This window comes from Crinia signifera, chromosome 5 (genome assembly GCF_055691185.1).
Source record: "Crinia signifera chromosome 5, ASM5569118v1, whole genome shotgun sequence".
NCBI classification, from domain to species: Eukaryota; Metazoa; Chordata; class Amphibia; order Anura; family Myobatrachidae; genus Crinia; species Crinia signifera.
The window spans coordinates 116314221-116326755 of record NC_139221.1 but is presented as its reverse complement, the minus strand read 5'-3'; positions in this window follow the sequence as shown (position 1 = coordinate 116326755).

Sequence of the window (12535 nt, the reverse complement as noted above, 5' to 3'; positions counted from 1 at the left end):
TCAAGGCACACCAACAGTGCAGGTTTTAGTGATATCCAGGCTTCAGCACAGATGGTTTAATCAGAATCACTCAGGTACTAATTAAGTCACCTGTGCTCAAGCCTGGATATCTATAAAACCTGCACTGTTGGTGTGCCTTGAGGACCGTGGTTGGGAAAGCCTGCCCTAGGCTTTCCAAACGCCCTAGGCATTTGCCTAGTTTGCCTATGCCTAGGGCCGGCTCTGTATTTAGACCTAGAGAAAGCAAGCATAACAATCAAGGAACCATTCAAAAAGAAAATGATTTAGGTGAAGCAAGGAAAGAAAGGAAAGCGAGAGAGAGAAAAACAGAGGGAGAAGAAGGAGGAGGAGGGAGGGGGAGAGAACAGCTCCGGCTTCTAGAAGGGTTAAAAATATAAGTGCAAAATCCACTTAGACCAGTGGTTCCCAAACTGTGTGCTGTGGCTCCCTGGGGTGCCTCAGGACACTTGCAGGGGTGCCACGGGTTGGTGGTCCAGGACCAATTCAAATTATGTATGGGTCTGTTTTATGGACAAAACCAGTTCTGATTACTGCCAATAATAAAATATGTGTACAAATAGAAGAAAATCATACCCAAGGGCGGATTGGCCATTAAACTTATCGGGAAGTTTCCCGGGAGGCCGGCCACCCCTGAGGCCGAAGGCTGCAGGTGCAGAGTCAGGCTGGGCCGCGGGGCAGGGTGACAGTTGCTGCCCAGGCCAGTCCCATTTCCAGCAATTTGGGCCGGCCCCTGCACACTGCTGCCATACCGTGTGTTCCTGTGTGCAGTGTAGTCCTGGGTTCACATCACAATACACAACACATACTGTCTGCAGGTTCCACCTCCGCTCCACCCCCAGTCGCATGACCGCCGAGCAGCAGAGCAGAGTCGGACCAGCAGGAGGGACCATGGAGCCGGGAGCATCCGAGATGGCTGGTGGCTGCATCATAAGCAGGGAGAGGGTAGCAGGCCTGCCAGCAGTTAGGACGGAACCCTTCCTGCAAACTGAGGCCCGCCCGGCTGATAGAGGTTACCACCCGGGGTAGGTAGTGTCAGCGTTAATGCGCGCAGGGGGGGGCGGAAAATTCTGTGTATTCATATGGAGCTGCAGTGCCGTGCTAAGGTTTAAGTGGGGGTAGTTGGTGTTTGTAATTGAGTATGGAACCGCACTGGGGTTATGTTTTATTGTTTGGGAGGGGATATGGGGGTTGGGGGGGGGGGTTGTATATGTGTATGGAGCTGGAGGAGGTGTGTCCATTTATATATGATTGGAATTGGATGGATATAAGAGAGGCAGTGTATGTATGCATATATGTATGAGCGTGGTGGTGGGTACATGTATGTATATATGAGACCAGCAGCGTATGTATGTATGTATGTATGTATAAAAATGGTGGTGTGAGCAGCCGGGTGTATGTATGTATGAGAGCGGCAGGGTGCATGTATGTATGAGAGTGATAGTGTATGTATGTAACTATAAAAAGTGCCGGAGTATGTATGTACATATGTACAGTATAAGAGTGATGGTGTTACTGTATGTATGTACAGTGTGAGAGTGATGGTGCGTGTATGTATGAGAGTGTCTGTGCATGTACTGTATGTATGAGAGCGGCAGGGTGTATGTATGTATGAGAGTGTCTGTGCATGTACTGTATGTATGAGAGCGGCAGGGTGTATGTATGTATGTATGTATGAGAGTGCCGGAGTATGTATGAGAGTGATAGTGTATGTATGTAACTATGAAAGTGCCGGAGTATGTATGTACAGTGTGAGAGTGATGGTGCGTGTATGTATGAGAGTGTCTGTGCATGTACTGCACATCAGGAAGATGAGGAGGAGCCATATACAGACAGAGGCAGAGCACAGCTGCACCCCATCCAGCCCCCCCCCCCCCCAAAAAAAAAAAAGTAAGATACAATTTAAACAGTCTACACACACATATATACACACACACACACACACACTGGTCCGTGTGTGGGAGAGGTGTCTGGGACACACCAGTGGGAAGGATGTTGAAGGTGATGGAGAGCAGGAGCCACATCCAAAGCATCCACGGGGCAGCCATTGTTCAGGGAGCGAATGAGGGGTCCCATTCCTGCTCAGGATGCTTTATAGGGATCTGCTCTCTGCATCCTCGCAGCTTTGTTAAGGACCACTAATTGTGCAGGGACAGCATGGGGCAGATCTGTAGAAGTGCGGGTGTCACAATGGGGTATCTCTCCCTTCCTGGGTCGGTGCTTCAGGGAGTCTCTCACCTTCCTCCTGCATGGAGCAGTCTCTCTCACTGCTTGTGTGTCTTGGCGTTGGACTGCTAGTTCGATCTGAGGCTCTCTCCGAGCGGTGCTGTCCACTGCACTGCCCCTCCTCCTCCACAACATGGACCATGCTGTCAATAATCAATATTGCATGATCACATAAATGTATAAAATAAAAATATGAGTCCCCGATCGGTGGCAACGCCGCTCACAGTGCGCTGTTACTACTGTATGTGAGCCATCTCCTCCCACCCGCTGTTCTCCAGGACTCGGTCACTCGGAGAACAGCGGGCGAGAGGAGGCGGGGCCATATATAGTAGCAGGGCACTGTATGCGGCATTGCCGCCGATCAGGGACTCATATTTTTATTTAATATATTATGTGATCATGGCATTATTGATTATTGGCAGCATGGTCTATATTAAGGAGGAGGAATCATGAAGCTACTGCTCCTCTCCCCCTGTCCCCACAGAGCCAGTCAAGAGCCTGCAGCTCCCCCCCACACCCTCCTGACTAGCCCTGATTTTGTCCCCCTCTTCAGCCAAGTCATGAAGCTGATTCTCCTCTGCCCATGTCCCTGACAAACCATAAAGTGGCACCTTAGCCGACAGCAGCTCCAAACAACTGGAAGCTCCCTACCACCAACAGAACAGCGGAGCCACAATACACAAGGACCCAGTGGCAGCTCCGCACTCCTCTCCTTCCATGAATGCCTGATACCAGCCTGCAAAAAAGTGAGCATTGCTATTGTAAGGGGCACTACAGGGAGCATAATGTATAATGGACACTACTGGGGGCATTGTGTGTAAGGGACACTTTATGGGGCATTATGTATAATGGACACTACTGGGGGCATTGTGTGTAATGGACACTACTGGGGGCATTATATGTAATAGACACTACTGGGGGCATTATGTGCTAACTGTATAAGCAGGAGTGCTGCGGAGCATTACAGTAGCATAATGTGTAATGGGCATTACAGTGTGCAGTATAATGTGAAATGGGCATTACAATGTGCAGCATAATGGGCATTACAGTGTGTGGCATAATATTTCATGGGCATTATGGTGTGCAACCTAATATGGAATGGATGCTATGATGTGTAATGGGCATTACGGTATGTGGCATAATGTCATGGGCATTATCGTGTGCTGCATAATAGGTAATGGGCGGTATCATGTGTAATTTGCATTACAGTGTGTGAATTTGTAATGGACGCTACAGTGTGTGGCATAATGTATAATGGGCATTACGGTGTGTAGCATAATATGTCATAGGCATTATGGTGTGCTGCATAATATGGAATAGGCACTACGGTGTGCAGTATAATGTTTAATTTGTATTACGGTGTGTAACAATGTGTAATGGGCATTACTGTGTGCGGCGTAATAGGTCATGGGCATTATGGTGTGCTGCATAATATGGAATGGGCACTACGGTGTGCGGTATAATGTGTAATGGGCACTACAGTGTGTAATGGGCACTACAGTGTATAATGGGCTTTAAATTTGAAGTAAAGAAAGCAAGCCACAATGTGTTTTTTTTTGTGTGTGTTTGGGGGGCCCAACCCATATTTTTTGAACCGGGGCCCACAACTCACTTGTTTTGCCTCTGGAGGGGGCAGTGCAGTGGACAGCGCTGCTGCATGTGGCGTGGGTGGCCGCTTATCAGCGACGGCTGGGCAGGGGACTCATTTTAATTTTATATAACATACAGTACATGGCCTGAAGAGGAGGCAGGACAGTAGCCGCTTGGAGAGATTTAATACAGGATTACGGTGTGTGCACTAGCATGAGGGAGGGATGGGATGAATGGGAACATTGTATGCATGCATGTACTGTATGTACGAGAGTGGTGGTGTTTTATGTAAGACAGTGGTGTATGTGTGAGATTGGTGTATGTACAGTATGAGAGTGGCGGTGTGTATGTATGTATGTGTGTATGTATGAGAGTGGCGGCGTATGTATGTATGTATGAGAGTGGCGGAGTATGTATGAGAGCGATGTATGTTTCAATACAGGATTACGTTGTGTGCACTAGCATGAGGGAGGTATGGGATGAATGGGAACTGTCACACTCTTAGAAGCACCAGCTGGAGAGTAACGGAGGCTGGGTGCTTAACGTATGGTGGTTGCATCCACGACAGAAGGGAGTGAAACAAGGAGGAAAAAATATAATGAATTTAATGAAGATATTGCAGACAGTGATAATGCTGATAAAAACGGTATATGGCAAGTATGCAAATATAAAGTCAATTGTCCAGTAAGTATTATAATAGATGATGAAGCTTGGTCCTTGAAGAATATTGCAATATAATTGAAGCGTGGAATAGAATATAAACCGGAGTAGTAATTAAGTGTTGCAGAAGGAATTGAGGATTGGATGACTTGAAGAACGAATGAAGATTGTATTGCAGATTGGAAGATTGGATGATGTGGATGAAGGTTGGAAGATTGGATGATTTGTGATGTGGATGATGATTTGAAGATTGGATGATTGGTTGCGGATTGGATGATGATTTGAAGATTCAATGATTGGTTGATGTGGATGAGGATTTGAAGATTGGAGGATTGGAAGATAATAAATGAAGATAACTGGAGAAGAGGAATCCTTGCAGTATGTGGTCGTGGCTGCTGCCAGAGGTAACCTTTGGAAGTGACCGTCGGGAGTATAGCAAGGTGAGACCCCTTTGAGGATCTGACCTCGCTGTCCACATAGGCGGTAAGCAGAGTCCGGTGGTACTTGATGCAGTAAATGGCCAGCAGGATCTTCTCCAGGGGAAGCTCAGGATTGTAGTGGGAACTACAGAGCCAGGTGAGAGCGGAAGCTCAGGATTGTAGTGAGTACTACAGAGCCAGATAGGAGCAATGATGCTACGGTCTCGACATCATTGTACTAGCCTGAGCAGCCAGTACTTACCAAGTGAGCTGTGCCGGGATTGGTCAGGCAATCAGAGAGGGAGGCGGAGCCGTGCAGGAGAGGCTGGGAAGCCCTGATTGTATGCAGCTACACAAGCACCGGCCTTTACACAGACACAGACCAGGCACAAACACACATGGCGATATGCTACTCATGTCCTGCATGGAGCTGGAGCACAATACACCAGTGTCACCACGCGATGACAACACGGCCACATGTACCCCAGTGGAGCCAGAGACATAGCAGAGGTGAGCGCCATGGTTTCTAGTGCACCTAGAGGGTCCAGGGCTGGGCACAGTACAGGGATCTTGGGCAAAACACCATGGCGGATGTGACAGGAACATTGTATGCATGCATGTACTGTATGTACGAGAGTGGCGGTGTTTTATGTAAGACAGTGGTGTATGTGTGAGATTGGTGTATGTAGTAGAACGGTGTATGTATGTATGTATGTATGTATGAGAGTGGCGGAGCATGTATGAGAGCGATGTATGTTTTAATACAGGATTACGGTTAAAGAAAAGTCTGCAGTAAATTGCTTTGTGGGCTAGAATTAAAATCATAGGTAACACTAACAACGGTTCTTGTACGTAGTGTAGTCGTTAGTTGGGGGGCCCGGCACCAGCAAGCCTGGCAGGCCATTGTTGCATGTGGTATACTATGTAATGGGTGTGTGACTTTTAATAGGCATTACGGTGTGAATTTTTGGCGCGCGCCTGCGGTGCGCACTATTCCTGTTTTACGAAAATTTGTAAAGCCCTGACATGATGTGTAATGTGCATTACAGTGTGTAGCATTAGTTTTGCCTGTCAACAATGTATCTAAGTATAGTGATGTAATAATTCCGCCTACTATTATGTTGGCTCCACCCTTTATTGATTTGTTGCCACCCACATGAGGCCACTTTCAGAAATTTTCCAGGGCCACTTTTAGTCCCCAATCCACCCCTGATCATACCCCCACATAACTGAACCTAAGGATAATATACAGTATAAAAAATCTACTGTACTTAATTTGATATATTTAATGTACTTTTTATTTTTTTGGCCTAGGGGTGCCGTGAAAAAATTCTGATACTCTAGGGTGCCGTGATTCAAAAAAGATTGGTAACCCCTGACTTAGACAATTATAAAAACTAATCAAATGGAGAGAGTACATAAATAAATCTTCAAAGCCAGAAAATCACTGACCTAGGAAGTCCTACATGGCCTGGGGAGGCTTAAGGGGGAGTGATTTAATAATATCCTTCAAGGTTTTGGAGTCTTTGAACCAACAGAACCACATATCTCTAAAGGCTGCATAGTTGCCATCATGGAAGACAGAATATCTTCTGTCTCCATATAGGAATTGATTGGAGGAGGGCCACTTTACCGTAATAACTGACTTAGCAGTGTTATTTAGAGATAGCATAGAATAAATTTTGTATATTTTCAGATGGGAGCAGGGAACCAGCAAAACAGCTGGAACAACGGATTAACGGGAACTGGCTTTCCTATGATGATTGCGGAGAGCTTTAGAACTTCCGGGCAAAACAAACTGGGAGCATTGCCACCAAATGTGAAGTGGGTTATCAGGGGCTTTAAAACACTGCCAGCAAACATTGGGTAACCCAATTCCCATCTTGGAGAGAGTATCCGGGCACCTGTGCCAGCGGGAAATTAACTTGTAATGGGTGTCTGGAACACCAATACTAGGAGAGCATGAATGTGCCAAACAAAGTGTCTTAATCAAGGTGTTCTCCACCACTGCTTCACCCAACTCCAGGTCCCATGTTTTAGTAAAATGCGGAAGACCCAAAATATCTTCCAAAAGGAGATTGTATATCAAATAAATAACATGGGAAGGAGGTGAGGAACCAGCACAAAGGAGTTCAAAAGGGTCTTGTGGAGGGTGCCGGAGGGACCCAGAAAATGAAAGTGACGTACCTGCAAATATCACTCACAATTCTAAGTTAATTTCCAGTTGTCTTGTATGTCAGCAAACGACGCAATCCTGCACCCAGTCACCAGCTGTTGGATTTGAAAGATGCCCCTGTCTTACCAACTCCGGGCTCTAAGGTCCAGCCCGGGTGGAGGGGAGTAGACATGTGAAAAGGATGATAAATTTGGGGAGGTCTAAGGATGAAATGAAGGGATTTCTTCAAACAGATCTCAAATAGGAGAATGTAGGACCAATGGTAGGGTGGGAAGAGCTGGGGAGCCATGGTGCTATGAAGAGCAGGATGAGCATTGTGTGTTGTCCAATCTGCACCTATTGCTTCAGCAAGTCAGCTCTTGACCATTCCAAGATTGAGGAGACATGCAGGATAGTAGCTCTAAATATTGGGTAGAAAAAGTCCCTCTCTATGTGTTGTCCTGTACATCGTAATCATTTCATTTTAATTGGTAACGGATATGACTTTATATATGTGCATTCAGTTACATTGTGTGTGTATATGCTTATCTCTGAAGATGGGAGTACTCCACAAAATGCCATTCGTACTGTATGCAACAAAGAACCAAGTTTTATTTAATGACAAGTCTGGGGAGTGCTGCTTTTTTACTGGTGGATTGTATTTGGACTCTGCAAGGCCCTAAGAAGGCACCCCAGTCAGCTATATTATTGCTCATTTGGAGTGCATATTTAAATAGTATATAAAACAAACACACAAATATAATAAATATATATACATACTCATATTTAAATACATATATCCAGAAGTAGCCACACTTATCGTTGCCACAGTGCTTAAACGTGGACGCATGTATTGCGGCATGCTGAACTATTTGCTGGGCTGACTAGTTGCAGCCAGGCGGCAGGCCATTGTCCCAGATGGGGCATGCGTGTTTCCATTTCATGAGCACATTAGTCACCCAGAGCCCCCTCTATGAGGTCCAGGGCCGGTGTAAGGCTTCTCAGCACTTTAGGCAAAACTGCAACCTACTGACCCCCCCCCCCCCATACTGCCACTATACCCACTTTCCAACCTATTAAGGCATACTTGCCTAACATTCCGGACTGGCAGGGAGACTCTTAAAAATGGAGTGGTATTCCCAGCCCACCCCTGGGAAGGTGAACAAGTCCCCTAATTACCCTGGAGGTCTCCCTTTGCCACCCACAACAGAGAACAAGGAGGAGAGGCAGCAAAGTAGGAAAGGTATGGAGTTAAGGTCTTAGAAGTGGCCCCAATTCCTTAGAGCAAAAGCGTAAATATATAAACATTGTCTTGGTTATGTCAGCAGCACTGATGGAAGCGCTGCTGCGGCTTAGAAGGGCGGACCGGGTACTTCTGCCCGACGGGGACAGACTGAGTGACAGGTCTGCCCGGCCGCGGCGCGTCAATCCGCCCGGCCGGGGGACACTGTCAGTGCTCTGGCCGCGTCGCCCGGAGGTTGCTTGGCAACCAGGGGATTAGATTAACTTTATTAGGGGACTTAGTCCGGTGGTGGCGGCTGATTGACCAGCACATCCCTTTTAAGGGATCTGGCCCAGCTCAGCCCGCCAGTGATATTGTTCCCTGCAGAGTGCCTGCAGTACTCTGTTGTCCCGGTCTGCTGTGTCCTTGTGCTTTATAGCTGTGGTCCAGCCGTGCTTCAAATGTTGTCCAGCCGTGGTTCAGCTGTTGTCCAGCTGCCAACTTGCTGCGGTCTTTATCCAATCGTGGTCCTGTCACTGTCCAGCCGGGGTTCAGCCGTTGTCCAGCTGCCATCTTGCTGCAGTCAGTGTCCAGTCTTTATCCGGTTCCGTCTTGCTCAGCATATCACCATCCAGTCCTGCCAAGTCGCTCAGGGCGTGCACGTTACCATCCTGTGCTGCCGGAGGATTCGGTCCGGTTAAGTAAGTGCTCCCAGTGGAGCCCGGTTCCTTATCATTCATTTCTGTGGGCAAGCTGCCCGTAATCCTTAGTTATTGTTATTTTTATCCTAGTCCAGCTCCCCGTGACTCGGAGAGGCTCACGGTTGTGGGCTCACCCCTGTTTTGGGGTACTGTTAGTACCATTTAGTGTTGGTCTGTGTTTTTTGTTTGGTGGCACGCCGTTATTACTTGGTCCGGTGTCTGTGACTCGGTCACATTCCCCGTCCTAGGCCTGGTGCCGTTAGCCAGGGTGTTCAGTCCAGCTAGGCCCTGTTAGTCAGATCGTCCTCTTGGTCCAATCCAAGACTTAACTCGCTCCTTCGAATGCGGCGACTAAAGGAGAAGCCTAGCACCTCGCAACCTATGGTCACTTGCCCGGAACGGCCAATAGAGTTAGTGTAGGGCTTTGCCGTGGCCGTCCTAAACAGCGGTCCCGGCTGAGGGCTCTGCCCACCACCACTGCTTGCACGTACCCGCGCACGTTACAGGTTATTATTAGTGTGTAGTTTGTACATGCATCACCAAGTTGTATAATCAACAAACTAAGCAAGGATATTAACCATTACGGAGATCTATTGGAGTATTGTACAGTGAGGAACCAGGGGACTTTAGGCAGCAAGGATGATACAATATAAACATTGTAGATGAAACCATAACAGGCTTATAAGAAAATAATAAACACAAATCTCATTTAACCTGATGCAAATTTAAATGCATATTAGACATAATTTGCGCTTATAAAAGCTGCAGGTAAAAGAGAGCATTTACGTGCATTGTAAGATGCATGCTGATCTGTACCCAGATTACATCAGTTATATGTTGCATACACTTGCACCTATTCACCATTTGTTTTACTTGCAAAAAATGCAAAAGAAGTTATGCAAAAATAAGAGAGGTGATAATATGCAAACATTCAAATTGAACTATTCCTTTATCTACTTGATCTAACATGAAACAAGCTACCAGGCATAGCGAAACGCGCCAGTTTCGCTACTACCTTTGAAAAAGCTACTAGGCATAGCTAAACGCGGCAATAAATGCTGCTACACCCACTCTCTACCAAGAATATTTGATCGCAGTCCAGAACAACCCTACAGGATTGCCCATTTATACCGACTTTGTGGGCATCTGCACCAGGGTAAAAGTGACACAAGCTGTTATCGCCCCGCAGGCCATTCACCTCTGGCTTGGAACTTACGGATAAAACAACATTCTGTCCCCAACTACATTTCCTATGGATATTGAATATTTATTCCAGCATTAGGCCAACCACATGGACACTGAGCGGACATTCTTCTCCTGCCAGCACATCCAGGGACGGTAACTATATGCTCACTTGCTATTCGTATAGGTTAAAACTAGGAATGGACTCTACAATTCATTGCATATTCTTAATTATGAGTGGCCATTTTATATTATTTACGTTGTGATTGTTACCATGGTTTTTAATATAGTAATGCCTACCGTATGTCTTATTAAAACTTTATAAAGACCATTCAATTTTTTATTGATTTTCTTCAGATTTATTTCTTTTTTTTCCCAAATATTTTTTATTAAGAATTGAGCATTATAATATTACAATCAATAAAATGCAGTTGTATTAGTTACAATAATACAGTATGGAATCAAGGTACATTGAATTATAGTATAATTTCTTATACAATTTTGCCGAACAGACAAATAACAAAGATATGAGCGAACACAACCGGAGGGCCACCAGAACATGAGGCAGTTATGACACTGGAAGATCTATCGGGGCATCCCCTAAGAGATTCCTAGTCTCGTACCATTGTGTGGACCTAAAACATTTATAAATCTGTATTTTAAGATCATTTGATAAGGAGTTCAGATTTATTTCTAATATTTATTTCCAGCATTGTTCTTTTTAATTGGTTTAGGCTGCTTTTTATTTTGTTTATCTACATGAAAGAGTATGCTCTTGACCTACCTAAGAGATACATTCCATAAACGTCCTATAGATGGAGCCGGCTCCATCTTTGGCCGGTGCTCGCCGGAAGCCTTTTACTGACGAGCGCCAGCGATAGAGACTGGGACGCGCGTGCGTCTCATGCGTGTCCCAGTATCACGGCGGCTGGGCAGTGTCTCCATGCCCATTCCTGCTTCAGGGCGGCGACCCCCGCCTAGCTCTATCGCCACGGGGTCGGATGGAGCCGGCTCCATCTATAAGTCTGTCTTTAAGGTTCCAATAAATAAACAAACCAAAACATAGGGCTGATACAGAAATGCATGTATGTCCTGTTGGAGGATGGGCAACTGTGTATGCATCAGAGACTACATATGAAAATTTGAGCAACTATGGGCAATTTAGAATTGGCCACATTTGTGAGAATGCACCAATCACATCCATCTGCTTGGTAAAACAGCCTACATCACGTAGCATGCATCTGCCCTATCCTTAGTGCAAGAGATCTAGCTGAAATCAGATGGATGTCTAAATATGCATAACATTGGCGCACCAGCACTGCTATGTGGCATATTGTGAACTAGAGTTGGAGTGGAATTATATTTTTGCACCTGAACCAACTACTCATAAGTTCCTGGGCTATGCAGCAGCTGCAATGACTGGCTCCCAGTGTAAAAATCATTCAACGGTCAGCGGCTTCCATCAGGATTTGGACATTATTGCTCAGGTGAGTACGAATATGCAGCTGTATATATCCATTCACACAGCACATTCATTTGCAAGGCGGGATTTCACTGGAGCGGGGTGGACTCTAAACTGATAGCTGCCCGTATGAATTGGAGCTGTACGATCAGGTCTAAATCAGTGAGTGACAGTGTGCTGTTTCTCTAATTATATATACATATATGTATATACACCATACACACACACGCACACCACACACACACTGTTGGTAAAACAAGTTTGTGGGGGGCATTGATTGCTACTCTGCATTTTGTTGTGCAGATAAGAGTCCTGGATTGCACCACTCCTGGATTTACCCCTTTACACACACACACACACACACACATTTATACAAACAGTATATATTAAATATAGAATTTTATGATATTCAGCAACAGTGGCGGATTCAGGGGGGGGGGGGGGGGCACCCGGGCACGTGCCCCCCTGTCATTTATTTTGTAGCTGAGGACCAGGGCTTACCAACGAGCGAAGACCCGTGTCTCTAGCCCCCCCGGGAACCAGAGATATCGCCTGGCAAACCTGTAACGTTTTTCCTCATAGAATAATATGGGACCCGTCAATTCCGACCCCCACCTGGTTCCGATGGCTGCCAGTTCCCGCCCTGGCATCACAGAAGCTTGTGGTTGATTTCATTCAATTCCAAATCGTTGGGCCTTCAATATGATACCAGGATGGTCCAAATCGGTCAATCGGTTCCAGAGATATTGCGTGTAAACCGATTTTTTTTTTATTTTTAAAATGTAATTTCATGGCTGTTCATGTTCTTTGAGGGCAGATTACTCTGGAACCAAACGTTCCAGTTTCACTGGACCAAAATTATTCAAAGCCCACTCAAAAGTTCTTCAATATAATAATTGT